Below are 23,882 nucleotides of genomic sequence, written 5' to 3'. Positions count from 1 at the left end.
TGTGTCTGGTCCCTCTCAGACACCATCCTTAGTCTTACAAACAAAAGGAAACCTGCAGGACAGCTCAGCACTGCCTTGAGTCTCTACATTAAAGTCAGGGGACCCTGTGGACTGCACAGAGATTTTAGGCCAGGAAAAATGTGACTCTCCAGACAGTTTGAATGGCTTGTAGGTCACAAGTTACTCAAGGATGTCAGGGAAACTTGGCAGCTACACACTGACTCTCTGATGATGAAACTTCAGTGCTGTAGGACGTCCCACTTTTGTAAGCTAGAGGCCACAGAGTAACCCCAGACCCCTGCTTCCCAGCCTTCCAATCCTCAGGAGCTTCTGAAGCCTTGAAGAGACTTCATCCCAAACTCAGCCAACCTGGCACTGAAAGGCTTCCTGTGCAATAGGAAGTCCCCGGGCAATGGCAGAACTGGCTTGGCCCATATCACCTTCAAGGGCTACCTCTCTGCTGGCTCTGCGTGCACAGAGCTTTCTTCTGGAATGCGGACACTGCATGGTTTCTTAGCTGTTTCAGCTGCTCTGAACAAACAAGTTCCCATCCTCAGGGAATTGAAACTACACAGTTTCACTCTGTCCTGTTGTGTTGGCAGCTGCCTTTCAGCATTGCCCTGTCCCCACAAAAACCTCAACACAGATCCCTTGCCTGCATGGTATATAATAGGACCTTTCATTCCTGCTTTGGCACATGGGTTAAGAGTGCCTTGGAATAGAGAAAGCATTTCGCAGAGTGTGGTGCTGGGGACCCCATCCCATGCAACAGCTGAGCAGAGGCAAGTAGAAGTAATATGCATGCTTGCAGGGAAAGGAGGAAGATGAACCTTGGGAGAACCATTCCTGCAGCCAGGCTGCGTGCTCTGAACATCTACTGCATTTGTACTGTGCCAGGCACTGAGAGCAGCACCCAATCTTTGTCCTTAACATGTTCGGAGCTCCCAGGAGGATAGAGACCACAGAACCAAAGGTACCAGTCAAGGTTCTTGGTTACAAGCGGTTGAATCCGTCTTTAATGAGACAGCTGGCTCTGTCTGGGAGCCAGGCTCTAAGGTCTCCATTCTGTCTTTATCAGTTACTAGCTGGAGGACCTGCATCACAGTTACTTAACCACTCTATGTTTTAGACTCTCATTTGTCAAACGAGGGCTACATTAGTATGTACCACTTGTAAGGATTAAAATGCTGACTCCATGGGAACTAATCTGGGCATTGCCTGACTCATATTTAACCTTCAGGAGATGTTAGCCATCATTATCATCAATTTATCCTCAATCAAAAAGCCATGGAAGCAGATTCAGAAAATGGCCAGGCACCAAGAGAGGCTGAGAAGCAGGATCCACAGGAAAGTTCATGCCACAGGCACAGCCTGATTAGAATGTTGCTCTGGCACCACTGCCGCTACTCACGTTAGACAGCACTGCCACCCCGGCTGGTCACTCCAACGGCCACCACCGAACGCTGCTACCACGCGATCAACTCTAAACTCATTGTTTTCAACCTGCTCCAAATCCAAAGTCCTGTATGGAAGCAAATAAGTGCCAAAGCTCAGTTTCCCTGTTTGAGACGCAGACGGCAGGGTTAGGCAGAAGTCACATCTGGTCTACTCTCTTTTCTGTACTGGGAGGTTGTTCTCGGTCTCCTATCAAGGCTCTCACGTTGGTGGACTGCTCCACTGTAGTAAGGGCAACACTGACAACAACATCAACAACCAAAACAGCAACAACAATAGCAACTGATAAACATCCACACAAAATGAGGGTTCAGTAGTGGAACTATGAAGTTAGGGCCATAGCATTCACTACTTATTATTTTTTTATTGAAGTATAGTTGGGTTACGATGTTGTGTTTCTGGTATACAGCAAAGTGATTCAGATATATATATATATATATATACTTTCCATGTGCTTTTCCATTATAGGTTATTACAAGATATTGCATATAGCTCCCTGTGCTATAGAGTAGGACCTTGCTTATCTATTTCGTATAGTAGTTTGTATCTGCTAATCTCAAAGTCCTAACTTATCCCTCCCCCCCTTTCCCCTTTGGTAACCATAAGTCTGTCTTCTGTATCTGTGAGTCAGTTTCTGTTTTGTAAATAAGTCCATTTGTATCATATTTTAGATTCCAAACATAAGCGGGTGCACAATTTAGAATCCCAGGTGTCATCCTTGACACCTGCCTCTCCCTTACCCACACCTCCAGTACCTCACCTTTCGGTTTCATTGCTTCCCCATCACTTAAAATCCACCCACTTAACTTCAATTTCCTAACCCCAGCCACCACCACTGTGCTGTTAGACTATTATACCATCCTCATGGCTGATTCCCCTCCATGGACCTCAGACTCTGTTTAGTCTATTCCCACAGAGCAGCCACAGTGATCTTTCCAAATTGCAGATATGAGACTCGATCATCCCTCCAGTTTTTAATGGCTTCATAGGTTAAGGACAAAGCTCATTAGCATGCGCACAGGGTCCTGCCTGCCTTGGGGTCTCCCTCCCTTTAAATCCACGTGTGCTCTGCTCTGGTTTCCCTTCCTCATTCCACTCCAGCCACAGTGCTCTCTTGTCCAGTCCCAATGAGCCAGATGCTCTCTCTTGCCACAAAGCCTTTGCCCATGTTTGGCACTTTTCCCCCCTCTTCTCTTTTGATCCCTATCATTATTCAGTGCTACTTCCTCATGGGGGGCCTTCTCTGACCTCCCTGACCAGGACAAATCTTCTCATTACAGACTCTCACAGCTTCCTGAATCTCTCCTAAAATGGCATCACAATTGCCATTTTTCATCTGTGTGATTATATATATGTCACATGAAAATATGGACTATGTGTGATTCCGTTCACCATTGCCTAGCAGCTCCCATTTGTTGAGTAGACTGACTGAATGAATGAGTTGAAAAATGGCTTCTCGTTGGAGGTTGATAAATCCTTGATGTTTCAGGAATGAGTGAGAATTCGTCGGATGGAGGAGAGGAGGAATAAAAGCATTCCAGGAGAGGAAATAGGGAAATCAAAAGTCACAGGACATGCGAGGGAAGGGTGTGTTCAAAGAGAGTTTAGCATGGCCAGCGTGTGAGTGATGAGAGATGGATGAGGGGTAGAAGAAAAGCAGCAAATAAGGCTGGTGAGCGTTGTGTCTTGGTTGCAAAGGTCCTTGAATGCGTGCTGAGGAATTTAGACCAGCATTTCTCTGTCAATGTGGAGAGAATCTGATTAAGCAGAGAAATTAAGCATCAGAAATGCAGAATGAGGTTTGAATCAAGAACATACCTTCTGTCTTTAAAATTCTTACTATCAAATTAGTAACTATTTGTACTTCCACAGCAAAGTTCTAGTTATTCATTGTATAATTTAAGAAAGTTGTTTCAAAAATGCCTTAAACTATGTTTAGATGTCTGTTCTAAGTAAGTGCAATCAGAGTTTTCTGTTATTCCCTACTTCCAATAATTGTCTCCCAAATTATTATTCACATTCCAATGAACAGATGTCACATAACCAGCTGGAAAAAATCAGTTACATACAACATGATCAATCAATAGAGGGCCTCTGATTTCAGCTCAGTACAAGTTATTCCTATTAGGTTGATGATAATAGTTGTGGTAGAATTTAGTTCTAACTGGTTTTTAAAATAAAACCATGCTCCTCAAATTTTTTGGACTTGGGACCCTTTACAATCTGAAAAATTATTAAGAACTTTTGTTTATGTGGGTTACATCTGTGAATATTTACCGTACTAGAAACTAAAAGTTAAATTTTAAAAAATATTTATTAATATATTTTAAAATAACAATAATAAACTAATTAACATACTTAACATATTTTGTGAAAATAACTACTTTCTAAAAGAAAAATTCTCGTAGAAGACAGCTGGTTCTCATATCAGTGTAATCTGGTATTTACTCTATTTAATAGTTCATCTGCATTTCATCTGTTGTGTTATTCTGGTTGAAACCTATGAATAAAATCCTGCCTTATGCAGATATGTAGTTGGAAAAAGGAGTGTTTTGATGCCTTTTTCAGATAATCACGACACTATATATCAACTTGAAAAAAGTAGTAGTTTCTTAAAGATCAGTTGCAATATGGAATGTAAAACCATATCAATGAAACTTGTGTGCTCTGAAGCACTAAAATTCATCAGTCTCTTTTGCACTTTGAATGGAACTTTTACTCCTGCATGATTGAGTAACACAATGCATTGGTCGTTTGGAAAATAACCTTTCACTGAGTTGTGTAGGTTTTCCAAATTTTGACACATTTTATTATACCATATCAAAAAAATCACATTCATACAATAACTATAAATGGAATACAACCTTTAAAAATTGTGAATCACTATGTTGTACACCTAAAACTTACATAATATTGTACATCGGCTATATCTCAATAAAATAAATAAGTTTTTTAAAAAGGAAAAAATTAACATCACCACTAATCTTATCAAGAAAGACTTTTAACATTGAGAAGCTGCCAAGCTCCTGGTGACAAGTATAAATTTTCAAAAATTTAATTTTACCTGAATGCTTAGATTCTGTCACTGGCAACAAATTCCACAGCTGTTTTTCTTGAAGTGACACTGAACTTTATTAATTTCAAGAAAATGTCTGCCGAATACCCAAGTCTGAATAGCTATAACTTGTCATTCTTTCAATAAAAATGGTATTCCATTAAAAACACGTCTAATTTAGCTTGAACTCAAATAAATGTACCACATGCTTTCTTTTTCAGACAACCACCATACTTCAATATGCAACAGAAGCGCTTTACGTGTTACTTCTCATTTTGTCACATAGGTAGTAAAAAAAGAAAAGTACTCAAAGATCAAGACAATAAAATTAATAATTCTTCCTGCTGCCTTAGAACAACTCTGTGTGAAACAGAATTATTTTCCGCTGCAAGCCTGCAGTGGTTAAGAATACAATGACCGCTAACATGGTTTGGTATCACCGTCTTGATTTCCGCTTGGGCGCCAGCAGTTTTACCCACATACTTGCTTTCACACTGTCAGTAGAAAAGTCCACAGAGTCAAAAAGGAAAATAATATGTAAATATGATTATAAAAAGAGTTTTGACCTCCTGAACCACGCAGAAGAAGCTTGGGACATCCAGGGGTTTGTGAACAAAACACTGAGTACCACTAAAATAGAAGTTAACTTAGAGACCTAGTGGTTTGCTTACAGTGAAATAAGGGGCTCAGCCCACAGCCTAAACCAATTCATGATTTCACTGTTTTTAAAAAGCCCACCTTTGCATGTTTTCACTACTTCAAGAGCAGTGTGCTATCTCTAAAAGAAATGATCGCAAGTCAAATGAATTTTGTTTTTTAAAGCATTCTTGTGACTCATCTGTTCTGGTCACTGCAAAGGCTACCTACATAGTGCTAGTAAAGAAAGGAGTCATGTACCCTAGGTATGTGGTGGTTGTCACTAAATGATCCATTTAGTGACTCTCTCAGCAACCAAGACCAGCCAACGACAGAGAGTAAGTAATTTTAGAAAAGTTTGTAAAGTGTCATTTTGCTAAACAGCTTTTCAGATAATCAAAGCTAAACAGGAGTGTAAAGGGGTGAGGCAGGTCTTCCCCTCATTAACTGAATAAGTAATACTTCAAACGACAATACTATTCAGGATGATTTTCTCCTCTAGTGATTCAGTTCATAGCACATGTTAACTCTGAATGAGCAGGGAAGTCTCCAAGTTCGCACCTAACACCTTATCAGACTGACATGAGAAAAAGTCAGACCTAGGTTTTTCAAAGGAATTGCCCAGCCCACGCTGAAAGCTATAGTGAAAAATAACTGATTCATCCCGAGGCTTCTTGAACTTGCCAACAAGCAGAGCATGTGGAAGGCCATCTGAGCATGACTCTGCCAACCAGGCAGGCACAAGCCATGTTGACTCATGTGATTTCTCCAGTTCATGTTGGGGCAAGAGCTTGACTCTCAGTTTCTCACACTGGGTGGGCTTCTATGAGTTATGCCTATTGTGTGAGTGTTACAAGGTCATCCTATTTATCCAGTTACAAAGAAAGGAAAGGAAGAAGTATTTTACTATTTCAATGGCATAAGGGCTTAGAAACTATGCTTTGGTCATGCAACCCTAGTGGATTTTCAATGACAAAGCATAAGCATGCTGTCCTGATGGAGAGAGGAGCACTTCCTATCATTATTTTTTCAGAATCATCTTATTTCCCTTATGTTTGAGGTTGTTTGAGGTTGTAGGTGTGCAGAGATGAAGGATTGATGTTAGGCTCTCGGGTACTTGCCTTCACCTATTTCTCAGCACAGCTGCAACCCTGTGAGCTGCTCATTACAACGGATACATCCCAGAAAGTCAAGTTATTTAGTCAAACCAGCACCTTGTGAGTGAGTGTGATCATCCTAAGAAACATCAAACCATAAAACCCCAGCCATTTCAAAAACAACCCAGTTCCGGAGCCTGGCTCCCAAACCAACACCTTGTCATCCTCTGTAACTGCATATCCCTTCACTTACTCACATATATCATAGATTTAAGAAGCATGGATATGCCTGCAGTATCTTGAATGCCTTCTTAAACATCCCCCGCCTCCTTCTTTCCACATGCTATTCTCCCTGCCTGGAATGCCCTCTCTTATTTTCTGGTAGACCTGTGTGCTGTAACACTCGGTCAGAGCTGGGTATCAACCTTCTAGTCCCATAGCATTTCATGTTAGCCTCTCATGCTACCTTGTCACTTCAGTTGCTCATGTGTCTCCTCCATTACTTGGGATTCCTTTAGGGCAGAGATTTTTGTCGTTAATTTCCAAGAGTCTAGCAAAAAAACAGCATGTGGTAATGTTTCAAGGGATGCTGGCTGGACAAATGTACTGTACTACAACCATCCATTTTACATGCGTCTTAAGTAATCAATTTGAATTTCTCACCGTAATTGAGTCGTATCCTAAAATGTAACTTTATCCATAGTCCCAAACTACAATCTCCTTTTACTTCCTCCTTCAGGGCTCTCTCTCTTCATTTCCAGCATTAAAAGATCTCTCTTCACTTCCTCCCACTACACTTAAACATTTCACTGGTCATCTTCTGCCATCTCAAAATGTAAAAAAATAATCGAGGTTACCTCATTCATGGATATGTAAAGTCTCGACAAATCGTTTCTTCTTAATTATCTCAGTACCATCACCAAGGCAAGCTGTGGACTGGGGTCAGGGGAGGCAGGCACAGGGAGGAGGATGTGAGTCTGCTTGCCTTCTAGGCAGTCTGATGAGTCTGGACAAGGTTAGGCTGCCATCACAGTCCTAGCCTTAACTTTCGGCAGGTCTTTGGCAGCCTCTCTTCTTTGACTTTCCCTCAGTTTATCCCTCTTTGCCCAACTAGGTGGGCTTTGCTTGGGTCCAAAGAAGCACTCAGTAAACACCAGTTGAGGCAGCTCACCCTAATGATGGCCATTACGCCTTGGATTTTCCTCATAAACTATAGAAGCACTAAACGTTACGGATGGAAGGGACTCAAGAATTTTTTTGAGGAGGAAACTGAGGCCCTGAGAGGTGAAGTGAATGGTCTGACTATAAGTTCTCCTTGAGCAGGAGAGGAAAGGAGTAAACCAAAGAAACAGGAGAAAAGGCTAGTATGGCAACGAGCGACCTGAACACATGTAGCTGTTTGCACTTCTCCCAGCCACAAGGAGGAAGGATGAGAAATCTGCCTCTACACCACTTCTTTCTAAAGCTGCCCAAATGTTAATATTTTGTAAATAAAGAGCAATAAATGTTTTCTCATTCAAGTTCTCACATTCATTGAGTTAGTAATCTAAATTATAAGAATATTCATTTTTTTCACAGAATTGAATAAAGTTATTTTATTTTTAAATGTAAAAAAAAAAACATGGCTCAAAAATGTTTTCATTTTTCCTCAGTTAAACTACATGCTGACACGTTTACCTTCATGGGACTAGAAAACTCAGGAAACTATAGAAACACATGGTTGCAGGTACAGGAATATATTTTCCATGTGGTAGCTCCAATACAGCAGTTCTATCTAAATCTCAAACCCCAGATTGCAGACATCTTATCTTCTATTCAAAGAACTTGCATTTATTTTTAACCATTTTACCAAGGATACCACTTCTCCTCCTTTTTTCTATTTCTTATTACAATGGACAGGAGCATGATATCCAGATACAGCTCTCCAAGCAAACACACTGGAGAAAGTATAAAAGTGGATCAGGGTATTTTATACCTATAGCCTCTACGCTGGTGCTTCGGGATTTCTGCCAGGACTTGGATCCCCACACCAGGCAAATGTAAATTTTTAGAACCATGATCACAGCCCTGGCTAAATAGTGTTCCTCGTGGAGTATGTGCAGACCACATGTTTTCTCTACCTCTCCGATATTTCTCAGAACCCAGAGTGAAGGAAGCAGCAGGCCATAAAGCATCAGCTCCAGGCTGATCATCTGTTCATGGTTCTAAGGAATGACATAGAATGAATTCATCCTCTCCCTGGGAGACAGGAGACTAAGCCTTTGTCCCAAGACCTGGGCATTCTTGTAAAGGAGGTGTTGCTTGAATAGGCTACCAATTCCAATTGTAGTATAAAGCCTCCAGGTAAAATCCAAGGGAAGCAGATGCCCTTGGTAAAGGAGAAGAGAAGCCTCAGTACAGGGAGGAACAGCTTAGAGCAGTCGGGTGGATAATTCACACGGAAAGAGCTCCAAATACTCTTTTCTTTGGAATGGTCAATCAGGATTATCGTGGCTTAGGTCAGGAAAATGTCAATATTTCAAACCTGAATTTAATAGTATTAGCATCACATCAGGCCAAAAAAGTTCAAGCAAGTCAGTAGTATACAGTAAAATTTGTCTGAAGCAGACAGGTCTCTAAGGAAAATTGATAATAGTCAAAATCTTTTTAAACTGAAGATCTATCATTTACTTTAAAGTGTTTACTACATATTATAGCTTTGGGGATAATATAGTATTTACATTTTTTTAACATCTTTATTGGAGTATAATTTCTTTACAATGTTTTGTTAGTTTCTGCTGTATAACAAAGTGAATCAGTTACATGCATACGTTTATCCCCATATCCCCTCCCTCCTGCATCTCCCTCCCACCCTCCCTATCCCACCCCTCTAGGTGGTCACAAAGCACCAAGCTGATCTCCCTGTGCTACGCAGCTGTTTCCCACTAGCTATCTGTTTTACATTTGGTAGTGTATATATGTCAATGCTACTCTCTCACTTCGTCCCAGCTTGCCCTTCTCCCTCCCCATGTCCTCAAGTCCATTCTCTACGTCTGTGTCTTTATTCCTGTCCTGCCCCTAGGTTCTTCAGAACCATCTCTTTTTTTTAGATTCCATACATATGTGTTAGCATATGGTATTTGTTTTTCTCTCTTTGACTTACTTTACTCTGTATGACAGACTCTAGGTCCGTCCACCTCACTACAAATAACTCAGTTTTGTTTCCTTTTATGGCTGAGTAATATTCCATTGTATATATGTGCCACATCTTCTTTATCCATTCATCTGTTGATGGACACTTAGGTGGCTTCCATGTTCTGGCTATTGTAAATAGTGCTGCAGTGAACATTGTGGTACATGACTCTTTTTGAATTGTGGTTTTCTCAGGGTATATGCCCAGTAGTGGGATTGCTGGGTCGTATGGTAGTTCTATACTGTTCTCCATAGTGTTCTCCATAGTGGCTCCATACTGTTCTCCATAGTGGCTGTATCAATTTACATTCTCACCAACAGTGCCAGAGGGTTCCCTTTTCTCCACACCCTCTCCAGCATTTATTTTTTGTAGATTTTTTGATGATGGCCATTCTGACTGGTGTGAGGTGATACCTCATTGTGGTTTTTTTCTAATGATTGATGATGTTGAGCATCCTTTCATGTGTTTGTTGGCAATCTGTATATCTTCTTTGGAGAAATGTCTATTTAGGTCTTTTCCCCTTTTTCAGATTGGGTTGTTTGTTTCTTTGATATTGAGCTGCATGAGCTGCTTGTATATTTTGGAGATTAATCCTTTGTTAGTTGCTTTGTTTGCAAATATTTTCTCCCATTCTGAGGGTTGTCTTTTTGTCTTATTTACGGTTTCCTTTGCTGTGCAAAAGTTTTTAAGTTTCATTAGGTCCCATTTGTTTATTTTTCTTTTTATTTCCATTTCTCTAGGAGGTGGGTCAAAAAGGGTCTTGCTATGATTTATGTCACAGAGTGTTCTATGTTTTCCTAGTGTCTGGCCTTACATTTAGGTCTTTAATCCATTTTGAGTTTATTTTTGTGTATGTTGTTAGGGAGTGTTCTAATTTCATTCTTTTACATGTAGCTGTCCAATTTTCCCAGCACCACTTACTGAAGAGGCTATCTTTTCTCCACTGTATATTCTTGCCTCCTTTATCAAAAGTAAGGTGACCATATGTGCATGGGTTTATCTCTGGGCTTTCTATCCTATTCCATTGATCTATATTTCTATTTTTGTGCCAGTACCATACTGTCTTGATTACTGTAGCTTTGTATATACAATTTACTTCTAAGAGAGCTGTTTACCTTATTTTTACTGACTCAATAACTATTTAAGACATCTTAAATATTTAACCCCAATCTTGTCAGAAATGTAAAACAGCTGGTTTCTTTATCCTTAAGAATTTTGATTTCCATTAAGCAAAACAATTCTGAGAGGGCATTCTCTAACGAATTCTGACAGTTAACCTCAAAATTCTGTCTTGATATACACCATGCAGAAAAAAATAACAAAGGCAGAATAAGTTATTTAATCCCCAAATTCTTTGTTATTTTTCACAGAATGAATCTCACATCTGGAAAAGCTCATGCAATTAAATAGTTTGTCCAAGAAAATTCTATTGGAAGGAATTCCAAATATACACAGTTTTTGCATTGTTGGTTATATCTAATAGAAAGCTTTTGAACACAATAATATGTTAAGAAAGGAGAGGGGAAAAAATAACAAAACACTTTCCATATTACAGCTTCCTAGGACTTGAATGGACATCTGAAGTCTGCTGGGAATTGCTCCCTGCCCCCAAGTTAGGACTGTACTGGAACGACTCCAGAATGTTCACTGCCTGAAATATTAAGTAAAGGAACTCTATATACTGACAGTGATCATGCGTCCCAGTGATTCTTTGCAGCCATGAAGGTTTCCTTTGTTCATAACTTGAATCCTTCCTGTTGTCATTTAAGCCCCTTATTTTCTCCCAGGGCACAAGGCCACTAGACAAAGTGACACACTCTGCAGCCTCCTGCTGCTCTCCCAGTGTCTACAACTGCACAGCGGTCTCCACCGTGGTGAGTGGGAATTGAAGGGGCCACAGTTCAGAAGAGAGGAGAAGGGTCAAGGTCAAGAAGTAGGAAGTTGCTACTTTTCTCGGCTGGAGAAAGCACTCCATGACAATGGCACCCACAAAATTAGCTAACATGTCCCTAATGAGTTGATTGCATGGCTTTGGAGGAATGATTCTTTTAGGCCTCTTACTTCCAGTCTTTGGGAGGGACCAGTATTGTGGTCTGGCAGAGGGATGGGGCTATGTCTACTTTGTAGCAGAGATTGGAAGGACTCCTGGCAGGAGCTTATCATTTTTGCCTTGCGGGTTTTTCCTGATCTCCCTATCTATGTGTGTTTCTACCTTCACACCACCATTGTTGTTAACCATCATAGCACTGTGTTTATTTTATGCTTAACATTTATCACAATCTGTAATTAATTTTTTAAAATTGGTTTGTTGCCCCATCTTCACCCAGAAATACTGTCCAGGGAGGAAGGAAACCTATCTCTTTAATCATCTTTGTATCTGTATCACAGGTAGTACCTATAGGTACTCAATAAATGTAAAGAGAATGAAAAAATAAAAGTGTAAACAGATACCATCCATAGGATCAATTTCTCCTCTACTCTGTTGCTTTGGAATACTCTATCCTCTACCCACTCATCCCTCTGCAGCTGGAGCACGTCCCACTCAGGGATCACATTAGCCTGTATTGTCTTTCATCCTTGGAGAACTCTGGACAGAGTTCTCCCTCCAGCCCCTGAATGTGCATACCTCGCTAGTCAATACCTATAGCTCACTTGTTTGTGGTTTCTCAGTGTTTCACTTTGAGCACATCCATAGACTGAGTTTCAGATTGCAAGGCCAGACCACAAAATGTAGCTAATTGAGGCATTATGGAAAAAGAATTTTCCTTCAGGGATGAGTTCTCCAGTCTTGGGGATGATTGCTCCATCCTTTAAGCTCAATCCTTTCCTCTCCTTCTGTAAACAATGAGGGAAAAATGGTCTGCGGTGGAAGATAGAAACAAAGGATTGTGTGGACTTTTGATTATTTTGTAAAGTGGAAGATGAACAAAAAACCATACAATAACCTTCTCTTTAAGTAAATGATATAGGGAAGAAAAGCTGAAGTTGAAACCAGCAAGTCCATTCTTCAGAAAAGCAAGCTGAAACTTCGGTTTAGTAAATAAAGTCTGCCATAGCTTATTAAGTATTAGAAAGGCACATGGTGCAAGTAAACAAAATAAAATTTGCATCTGAGAGTGATCTATTGGTTAGGGAGTTTTAGTATCATCTTCAGGCACTGACTTAGTTGGTGCGTCTATATTTTCATTTCTTTCTTTGCAAGTTGCAGTGGCTGTGCTGTAGCAGAGAGAACAGGGGATGTAGCACACAGAGGGGACTCAAAAAATCTTTGGTAAAACAATAGATGAAAAATCAAGTAACAAGAGTACTGTCCCAGTATCACTTACATATGACTTTGGGAAAATGATTTTATCTTTGAGAGTCTCAAAATCCCAATTTGTAAAGTGCTTTCCTCGGCCCAACTCAGAGGTTTGTGGTAAATCCAAATGTCATAATGCATATAAAAGACTTTATATTTTATAAAGCAGAATACAAATGTGAGATTTATTATTATCATTATTTAGTAAGAAAATTATTATGGAACTCACCAAGTTCTTATTCAATATCTAAGTATATGATAGATAGTAGGTATGGTACTAGATATTGTCTTTTTCCCAATTTCTGGCATTCTGTAACTTTTAAAGAGTAATACACTTTAATTATAAAAATGTAAATGGGATGTGCAAAAAAAAAATATATCAAGCTCTTTACCTATTCCCCTTTCCAAATACACTCTCAGAGACAAACTCAGTCTATTGTTTGATTTGCAATCTTACTCATCTCATATGGTATGTATACCATATAAATTGCATTTATTATTATTTTTCAAAAATGCAATATTATACATAATTGCTCTGTACATTTTTAATAAACCATATCTCAGCACTTACAGATAGAGCTGCCTCATTGTTTTCAACGGTTTCAAAGTATTTCATAACGCTGTTCTCTCCAACAATCACAGCTGATGACTCTAACAGTGAAGCTGATTACATCATTTAGTTAGATTAATGGTGTGGTGGTAGACGTATTGTTTTTCCAGCAGGAGTACTATTTGTGTGATTAGTATTCCCTAAATCCTTCAGCCCCAGAGATTGTGTAATTTCCCCAGGGGACCAGTCACAGGGAGAACAAACAGCTCTTCTTCCTGGTGTCTCACCTGAGTCTCTTCTGTTCAGACACTGTAAGAATGTTTACGAAATAGGATTTGGCAAAGTTTCCTGGATAAAGTATTGGACAGAATAATTAGTCTTGATTCTACCTGATGGTGTGATTTTTAGACAAAAGTCACAGCTTCCCGGTATCATACTTCTTCTTTTCACATAACCCCCTCACAGGACTACTTCGAGGCATGGAGACCGCACAGGTCAGAGCCATTTGGGCACCTCGAGAAAGATGCTTCAGGAATCCAGAAGATTATCTTCATAATTATGAATGCCTAGGGAGCCCATCTGAGTCCATAATCACCTTAGCAACCATATCGAGTAGTTATTATTACCTCCAGTTTAGATGGGAAACTGAAGCTCATAGAAATTTTAAAACTTATCTAAAACCCTACTCCTCTCACGTATCAGTGGAGGGCTTCAAACTCAGATCAGCCCAGCTCCAAACCCTATGTTCATGCCATGGAGGAAACCAAGTCCTCCAGGGTCACAGAATCAAAGCGCTCTCCATCTGGTGAAGGTTTCAGGTGAGGCTCCTGGAATCCTGCCCTCAGGGCTGGTGGCAGTGTTTCCTGTCTAGGGCCTGCACTGAGCCCAGAGTGTGTTCCTCAGGGTTCAGGGTCTTCCAGAGAAATCAGTGGGGTAGCTACAGACTTTTGTCACGTTGTGGTCATTCTCATTCACACTAGAGTTAGGGAGGCCCCGGCAATGGATCTGAGGCCTCTGTGGGTTCTGTAGAGCTTTAGTTCCTCAGACGGGCTTTGCCAAGCACAGTGAAGGAGGCACTGTCCTATTCCCAGGTCGTCTCCTTCTGGGGCTTCAGAAGCTGAGTCTGAGAGTCATGAAGGAAATGTCTGAACCCACAATGGGGGCATTAAGAGACAGTGTTTTAGATTAATTGAGACAGATATTTAACTCTTCTCCAAAGATTTCCTGTCACTGAAGGCATGTTCCAAGTTTAAAGGAGCAGAGGGATTCCCAGAGGAAATCTGGATGCTTCAGTAGACCCCCACTGGCCTGTTAACACCGGCAAAGATTCTGAAGAGGGCAAGGACACCGGGTGATCCTTTTGCGGAAGATGCCTCCCACAGAGGACTCATCAGGGATAATTGCATGCCCAAGGCTGTCAAGGTGTCATCTGACCTTTGACATACGAGTATGAGGCTGTATACCCTCAGGTTAAGGATGCTCCAGGCCTGCCTATGAGTGTCAAGGCCTGTCATCCTGGGTGGTTAGGCCTCCAGGCCTCCCAGGCAGTTTGAGATATAGACTTTCCTTAAACTACCACAAAAGCTGACTCCTGCAAGCTGGCACGCCCCGCCAGCCACCAGGGAGCCATAGCCACAGTTTTCCCACCTACTCAAACACATCCTTGGAGATGGAAATAATGCACATGGCATCCCACCCTGTACGCCCTCTAAATTTGTGCGTGTTGTCTCAAGAACATGCATTCTCAAGAGATGAATGAGCAAAGGACAAAGTTCTCACGTGTATCATTGCTCTCCTGCAATCACTCATTCATTCATCAGCAAATATTTATTATGTGCTCACCATGGATGCCAAAGGCATTCAATAAAAATTAGTAAACCAAGATGTTTGATTTGATTTCAAAATGTATTTAGGACACTTTATGTTCCCATGTTTGCTTCTCACCCCTTCCAATCACTTATCCCCATGAGAATATTTACCAGTTGGTGACCTGGAGAATGCTCTCAATCTCCCTGGTTTTCCATTTGTAACCTACAAAGAGGGTAGTGTCTCACAGCATTGTTGTGAGGCTTCCATAATTCCACCCATGAAAGTTTATAAAGTGTGACACAATATGCAACGTTATTTGTTAATGCTATTAACAATCATGTGTCTAGTACCGTATCTTCCCCACTTTATCCAATTATATTTACAAAAAAGTAGAGATTTCTCCAAAGAGAGTCATGCAAATCTCTGCACTACTGTCTGTGTCCTTTGTCCTATTTGGCTTTCAAAATATCAAAACAGATATAGGAAGTATTGCTTCCACAACTAATTCCTCTTACAGTCTTTTCACCTGGAAGAAAGATCTGTCAAGACCAGTATAAGATGACCTGTAGCTTTTCCTCACCTTTTCTTAGATTCCACCTCTGTGAACAAGAACCATTCATGGGCTCAGTTTAGAATGCCAATTCCTGATACTTTCCTTGCACTTCACTACCATGAAACTGGGGCCCTGGAATATTCTCCTGACACATCAGTAAATAATTCAGAGTGGGATAAATCAATATGCTTTGGTCCCCTTTCTTTTAAACCTATCTCAACGGTCTGTAGCTAATTTTTTTATAAAGTGTCTACTTGCACTCGTGATGGAAGATTTTTTTAAAATCTCCTTGACAAAAATGAAAGCGTTTTATTGTCTCAACCTAAGAGTTGCCTTTACAGATCATTTTATTATCTTTTTTATTTATTTTCAGAAAGAACAGATTGGGCCAACTTCTAAAACCAAAATTATTATTTTTCCCAGATGTTTCCCAAATTTAATTGATCTATATCCAACAATCTCATATAACAGATAAATGTTTAGTGAGTTGGACAGTTTTGCAGACTGTCACTTAAAACTGGAATTGTCTAGAAAAGCTTCAAAGAAAAATAACATGGTTTGTTATTGTTTGTTGATGACATAGATTTTATAACTGATTCTATCCCCTCTTTGCTTTGGATTTTAGTTAAGATTTCAATGACATTTAGCAACTTTATGTTCCTCTCTGCCTAAAATGTTCACCCCACACACGCACTTGCCCATTTCTCTTGCTTCTTCTGAAGACAGATGGGCCTGTGGGATAACATGAATGGCTCTCCAATTCTCTTTAGTCGATGGGAAGAGCCAGAAGGATATGGGAGGAAGGAAGGAGAGTGAATTCAGTATCTTCATTTCCCCAGTTCTGTCCCCATGAGGTCACCTCAGGCTGGCTATGTCCCTCAACATAGGTCTCCAGTCCTCTCAAGGACCTCCCTAGGCAGCCTGCCCTAAAACTCTCTCTTCTGGGTTCCCGTGACCTCTTCCTTCTCTCAAACCTTCAGGCCTCTAAGTAAATACTATCTTAAATCTTACATGCAACCCCACCTTTATAAATAAACTCTCCTCAAATTATACTGTTTTGAATTAATCTTTGTTTTTCCATTAAGACTTTGATTGGTACAGACCACTAATTCACATCTTTGCTCTCTTTTATTCTGGTTCCAACTCTCTTCTTAAAAACTTTCTAATTCTACTTCTTTTTAAAAAATAGCCTTAAATATATCTTTATACTATTATATAAAGTATATATAAAGTAAAATAACCTTAAATATATTTTATACTATTACTTATAGTATATAAATATACTTTAACCCTCACAATTTTCTTTCAATCTCCCCTTTAAGTGAGGTATAGTAAAAACAAAATAGACAAAACAAGATTTTACTTATTTGCAACATTTCAAGCAACTTCAGATCTTTTCTAAAATGAGGTAGACATTAAATCAAGGTAGAGGAAAGAAAAAAGGAAAGAGGTGTTCATCATCATCACTACCATAGACAAAAACATTTAATGCTCTTAATATATAATTTAGGCTCTAAAATAAACAATTTACATCCTCCATCTCATGGAAGCCTCGAAACAATGCCATGAAGTAAACACTATTATTTCTCCATTTTACAGATGAAGAAAGTGAAGCTTTGAGGGACTAAGTAATGTGCCCAAGGCTGTACAAGTAGCACTAAGGCAGGAATTCAACTGAATTAAGTCAAGGCTTTATATCGAGATGGTAATAATCATGGTTTCTTCACTTTTTCTATTATGAAATGTTGCCCTTTTTGAAAAGTAATCAGTAAATCACATAATGATTTTTTGGAGCAAACTGTCAAGTAAATAGCAATATTTTAGTTTTAAACCCTTCTCACTAATCTTGATCATTTTCTTTCTCAAATCCCTGAATCTTGGCTTGGAGTCAACAGCTCTTCTCAGCCATTTGTACTTACGCTATTGACCAGCCTTTCATCTGAGGGTCTCCAAGGGTCCTTTCTCTAAGCTGTCGCCTTTCTTTGTTTTTGATTCGGTTATTAGTGATCTGTTTCCTCTGTTAGGCTATTCAAACTTTTTAAATGACAGCCTTTGGTAACTCTAAATGTAAGAACTGTTCTATTTCCTGCCATCAAAAACAACGAAAGGTAAAAAGAAATTTGCTTCTGAAAACATAGATGCTTGACCAATCAGAAGCCAAAACTTCTCAACTTTATTTACTTCTTTTCCCCTTCCCATCAGATTTCTCTCTTACATTAATTTGAAATAAAGATCGAGTTAACAGGAGTCCATGGCAACTGATCTCCTTGAGAAAAACCCTGACAAGGATTCAGCTCAAAAGTACCACAAAGTTTTTAGCATAATTTGGAAAATGCCACTTCATGGTAAAGTACAGTTGACTATAGTTCTAACAAAGTTTTTGAACACCAATTTAAATGGTTTTCATTATAACCTTATTAGGATGATAGATCTAACCCTGAAATTTTAATGGCTAACCATACAGCTTCACTAGTGATAGTCCAGATTTTCCAAACATCTGCTTCTCTTTATCTTTTTTTTTTTAATCTCTTTATTTTTCTCATATTCCCTCTGTGCTCATTGGCTGACCTTGACATCACAGCCAAACCCTAAATCAAAGCATTTTATCATTCTCTATTTTTTCCAAAGAAGGTCCTGAGTTTTTATTATCCAAGTAATAACAGACTCCATTTCTAGGACTTCTTTTCTTTAAGAGCCACATCATAAGTAACTGGAATATTATGTTGACAAGGAAACTTCTGTTTTACATTTTTGGAAGAAACATGGTCAACAGGTTGAATGGGACCCTGGTTACTCTATGTAAATTGTTGGTGCATCTCCTTTCTGAACTATGATGACAAGCAGAAAATTGGGCATATCTGCATTTATATTATAAATTAATCAAAATTTGATTTTGAATAACACCAAGGGAACTCCCAAATTTGAAAAAAACAGTCAACTGGCCTTGAAAATCAAGAGAATCTGATTAGACATTTGGGAGGACATAAGATTCAGGGGTCTCAGAAGGTTAACCACAGAAGGATCACATGGTCCTAAGTAGGCTGTATCAAAAGTGTCTTTCAAACTGTTGCCCCCAAAGAAGTTCAGTGATTTATCCAAGGTCACATACATGGATTTCTGCCCAGGTTAACCTTCCTCCCATTTAACTAGACACCATGTCTGAGAACTGAGTGTCTGACTCATTCTCTTCTAAGCCCTAGAGGGACAAAGTTCTGCAATTCTCCACAGGTATTTTGGCAGTTTCTTGGGACATTTGACACAAAGCTCATCTCCATTCCTCTCTGAGGAGAGAATGCACTCACTCCATCAGGGACATCAGACCATCAGAGCAAATGATCACTCCCAGAGCAAGATGGTGGCCTTGTGAGATTGGACAGGACCAGTCTACGATCCAGCTTCAAAGGACATTTATTGAGCACCTACCTACTCTGCATCAGGCACTGGGCAGGTTCCTCCCACAGGGCCTATCTCTCCCCCGCCAGGAGATTTACATACCTGACCTAACTCTACCACTAACTGGCCTGGAGAACTTGGACTTAACTGAGTATGTTTTCTTTCTACAAAACGAGAAAAGTTACCTGTGCTTCTTATCTCCTAGAATTGTCGTGTGGATCAAATGAACTAATAAATGGCAAACCTTTTCTAAAAATGTTGTTCCTGAACTAAAATGTACATACAGAAAATCTCATAACCTAAGTGTATAGCTTGATACATTCTCACAAACTAAACACACCAGTGTAACCACCGAACAGTCCAAGACACTGAATATGACCCAGAAGCCCCTACCGTGCTCCCTAATGGCCACCAACCCACCCAGAGGTAACCACCATTCTGACTTCTAACAGTCTAGATTCACTGTGATTGTTTCTGTTGTCTATGTAAATGGAGTCATACACCATATGCTCTTTTGTGTGTGTCTTTTGTTGTTCAGCATTACGTTTGCAGATTTCATCCACATTGTGATGTGCTTTTGTAGGTTCTTCGTTCTCATTTTGTAGGACCCCACTGTATGAATAGGTAACGTTTTATTTATCACTTCCACTGTCGGTGGGCATTTGAATAGTATCCAATTTTGGCCTACTACTAATTATTAACATGCTCGTACATGTCTTTTAGTGAACATATGTACTCACTTCTGTTGGATATACAATGGGGATGTGTCTGCTGACTCAGAGGGCGTATGTATATTCAGCTTCAGGAGATGCTGCCAAATGGCTTTCCAGAATAGTGGTTCCAATTTATCTTCCCAACAGTAATGCCTGAGAAATACCAACATTTGGTATTTTCAGGTTTTTCTGAAAAAAATTTAGTTAGATAAATTACTTCTTAGTGAAAACTGATCATCATTATTTTGAGTGACAGGATCCTTCTTACCTCAGAGCTCACCATATCACCACACATTAAGATTTCATATTCTCATACTGTATGTCTGAGGAAATTTTTATTATTTAACTCTAACAAATGCAGCATCTGGATCTATGGAAGTAAACTGAAATTAGGGTCACTGGATTATACTATTCATATTTATACTATTAGCTGGAAATAGGGCATCCCAAATTTATCTGAGTCTATCTGCAACAAAATGTTTATTTCTTAACTGGTATTATGCCCTAGCAATAGCTTTTATAAAGAGTAATTTAACTAAATAGCCAGTCTGGTATCTCAAGATGAAGATATTTGTCTTAAAGGGCTTCTTCAGAAGGTGAGTTTTCACAGAAACAGACTCACGGACACAGAGAACAGACTTGTGGTTGCCTGGGATTAACAGATGTAGAAGGGATGGATTGGGAGTCTGGGATTAGCAGATGCAAACTATTATAACAAGGTCCTACTGTATAACACAGGGAACTATGTTCAATATCCTGTGATAAACCATAATGGAAAATAATATGAAAAATGATGTATATGTGTATAACTGAATCACTTCACTATACAGCAGAAATTAACACAACATTGTAAATCAACTATACTTCGGTAAAATAAGTTTTTCTAAAAAAAGAAGATAAGGTTTCAGTTTGAAGCAGGCTTGTAGATGCCGTGGCCTACTTTCTCATCCTATAGGTGAGGAAACTGAAGACCAGAAAGAGAAAAGACTTGCCTGAGTTGCTAGAGGTACTTAGTATCAAAGCCAAGACCAGAACCCAAATCCCCAGAGCCTTCCTTGACCTCATTCCCTTCCTCTCTGCCTTAAACTGACCAAAGTTTCTTGAAGAGCTGCGGAAAAGATGCCACTGTACAGAAATGACCACAGAGGAAACCCAATACAGACAGAGCAGTGAAGAAGACTGAGGTAAATTCACTGAAGAGAGTGGCTGTGGGCAGGAGGGTCTTAGAGAAGCCAGGTGGTAGGGGTAAGCCAGAGTGAGGGTAGAATATCCAATGGGTCATAGCCTCAGGCTGCCCAAGGTTAGAGAGGAAGGTCACACAAGGATTGTCTCTGTCAATCATCCATCCCCCAGCCTCACCAGCCTTCTGAGAACTTCCTTGGAAGTCTTGGTCTCCTTCCCACCACAGGTTGACCTTCTGTCCAGATAATTCTTTCCATCATAGTCCCTCATCCCACTCCTCCCTCTACCCAAATCATTCCTACACACTCTTCAGCTCTCTGGGTCTTCTATCGCCAGAGCATATATTTAATCACCACGTTATTCCTCCCCCATGCCTGGCACTTGGTAGGTAAATAAATAATAATGAATAAATGGATGAATAAATGAATGAATGACTATGCTATACAGCATAGTCCTTACATAGTAACAGAGGTGGAAATCCTTGCCTTGGTCCACTCATTGCAGCTTCTTGTTCTTTTGTGGGGAGAAGGCATGGAGAGGGCTTTGCTGTTGTTTTTAAGTAATTTTAAAACTCTCCCCAAGTGTTGATCCTAACATGCAACCAGAGTTGAGAACCACTGGACTAGAGTAATTGTTATCAATTCTGGTTGCACATGAGAATCTTTATTTTTTTAAAGAAATAAACATTCAGTTGATAAAATTTAAATGCAATTTTGGTAACTTTTAATTTTTAAATAATTTGAGACTTACGTAACAGTTGCAAAGACAGATATACTTTTAACAGTAAGAATAAGTGAGAAAAGACCACTTATTTATAATTATCTCAAAGCCTAGAGTGGTTTTGCTTTCCTACTCTTCTCTGCATACCACTTCCTACCAAGATCACTCTTCATTTGCAAAAAAAAAAGAAAAAAACCCAACAAAAACAAAATAGGGGGAAGGGAAGGGAAGGAGGAAACAAAACGAAATAAAAACAGCCCCCATTACAGTATAGCAGAATGACTAGAGAAGAAAGAAGCCAGTATCAAGCTAAGAGGGAAAATATAAAAACAGGGGGATTAAATGACATCAATGCAGTGGTTTTGCTCAGGAAACAAAGAATGTTGGAATGTAAATGGAGAATTCCTGTCCTGAGGGACAAGTTTCAATTCTGTAACGGTTAATCATGAAAACGTAATAGGGTTTAATCTCACCCAATAGAGACCTACCCCTAGCCAAGCACAGGTATGTTCCTTTGTATAATAGTTTATTTGCCCCTCCCCTGCCCACTGCCTTCCATTATCACATTGTGAAGATTCTGCCTAGGAAATAAGGCAGAACAAAGCACAAGGTGAGTTAATAAATTCAATTCTTCTGACATAGCTTAAACAGTTCCTCCATCATCAGGCCCTTTAGGTCATATTCAGTGAACGTCCTACTGGTTTGAAGGAGTTCATCCATTCTGCTATTAATACCAGGTGGCAAATGATATGCCAGGAAAATCTGGCAGTTTTTGCTGCTTTGTAAGGTTTAGGTTTAGAATTCAAAGGTAATTACTTTCCTTTTTGCATAGAGGGAAGAAGAACAGAAGTTTAACCTAACAGGAGCTGGAGTCTTGCCCGCTTAGTCCTGTGGATTTGGGCAGTTTATTTTGCCCCTCTGTGGCTCAGTGGCCTCATCTACAAACGAGGAGTAATAATAGTACCTACTCCATAGGGCTGTTAATAGAATTTAATGAGTTAAGTATTACATGTCAAAAGCTTGGCATGTAATAAGGGCTCATGATGTGTAAGCTATAATCATCATTAGCTGCTTTGTTTATAAAATCGGTTCTGCTATACCCACTTGTTTTGAAAATGTGTATTCATCCTGACATAACGGACATATCAGGGAACAATTTGAGCATAAAGCAAAATTTAAGTTTGCTATGTGCACCCAGCTTAACTGAGCTATGTGAGCATACAGAAAACACACTTACGCACATACCTAGCGTATGCCTAGAAGTATCTACCAGCTACTGCAGTTCACCATGTGTGTGATGAAAACCACATTCATCCACATCCATTGTTACAACGTTTGGTCTGATTTCAGTAGCCTCATCCTACCCCTTCACAGTAATTCGTCAACTGCCACCTTTCTAACACCCACTTCCACAAGCAAACTTCAATCTTTCTCACAGTCAAGTGCTGCATTTATTGTAGAGTTTATGTATTTCTTAACCATTTAGCATGCGCAAAACGATACTACCATTTGTATTAGGCTTGTCTTTTCTGTATGTCACTGGTGGAGTTTTGGATTATTGTGTCCTTAACCACGTTTCCCACAAGCCCTGTGGCTCTTGTTGTGCAATTCTGCAGAGTGCTATGGGAACACATATACTGCGTTGTAACAGAACTGACTGTAACTAGCATATTTGCCACTGCACAGATCACTGATGTGATGAACTGAACTAAAAATGAATATCTCTTCCACTTACTATATTTAAGTAGCATCACAAAGACTACTTTCTTACAATAACTAAACTCAAATAGTGTTACAAAACATATGTAAAGATCTTTCCCAAAAAAATTTTAGGACAAAACCCAAGAGAGCGCTTCCACTAGTAGGAAAAGCAGTTTCACTTATGCATAGCCTTATTGCTAGGCCTGATTTCGATGCTTCTTTCTAACTTACTAGGAATCCCTGTCTAGGTTTCAGATTTCTGCCATAGTAAACCCACAAGCTCCCACCTACAGACATACTCGTTTAAGGAATCATTTCTGTGATTTTCCCCATTTCTTCATTCAACAACACTATACAGGCCTACTATGTCCAAGGAGCCAGAGAAATTGAACACAAAGATAAATGAAATACTTCCCTTTACCTAGACAAACTCAAGGTCTTCATATTCCTGACAGAGTTATTCCCAAGAGGGTTCAGCTTACTCATACCTCTGCATTAAAAATAAATAAATTTTTAAAGTAATATAGCAAGAACACCTGCTATTACTT

This window comes from Neophocaena asiaeorientalis, unplaced genomic scaffold, assembly GCF_003031525.2.
Source record: "Neophocaena asiaeorientalis asiaeorientalis breed wild unplaced genomic scaffold, Neophocaena_asiaeorientalis_V1.1 scaffold119, whole genome shotgun sequence".
Lineage (NCBI taxonomy): Eukaryota > Metazoa > Chordata > Mammalia > Artiodactyla > Phocoenidae > Neophocaena > Neophocaena asiaeorientalis.
This window is presented reverse-complemented; position numbering follows the sequence as displayed.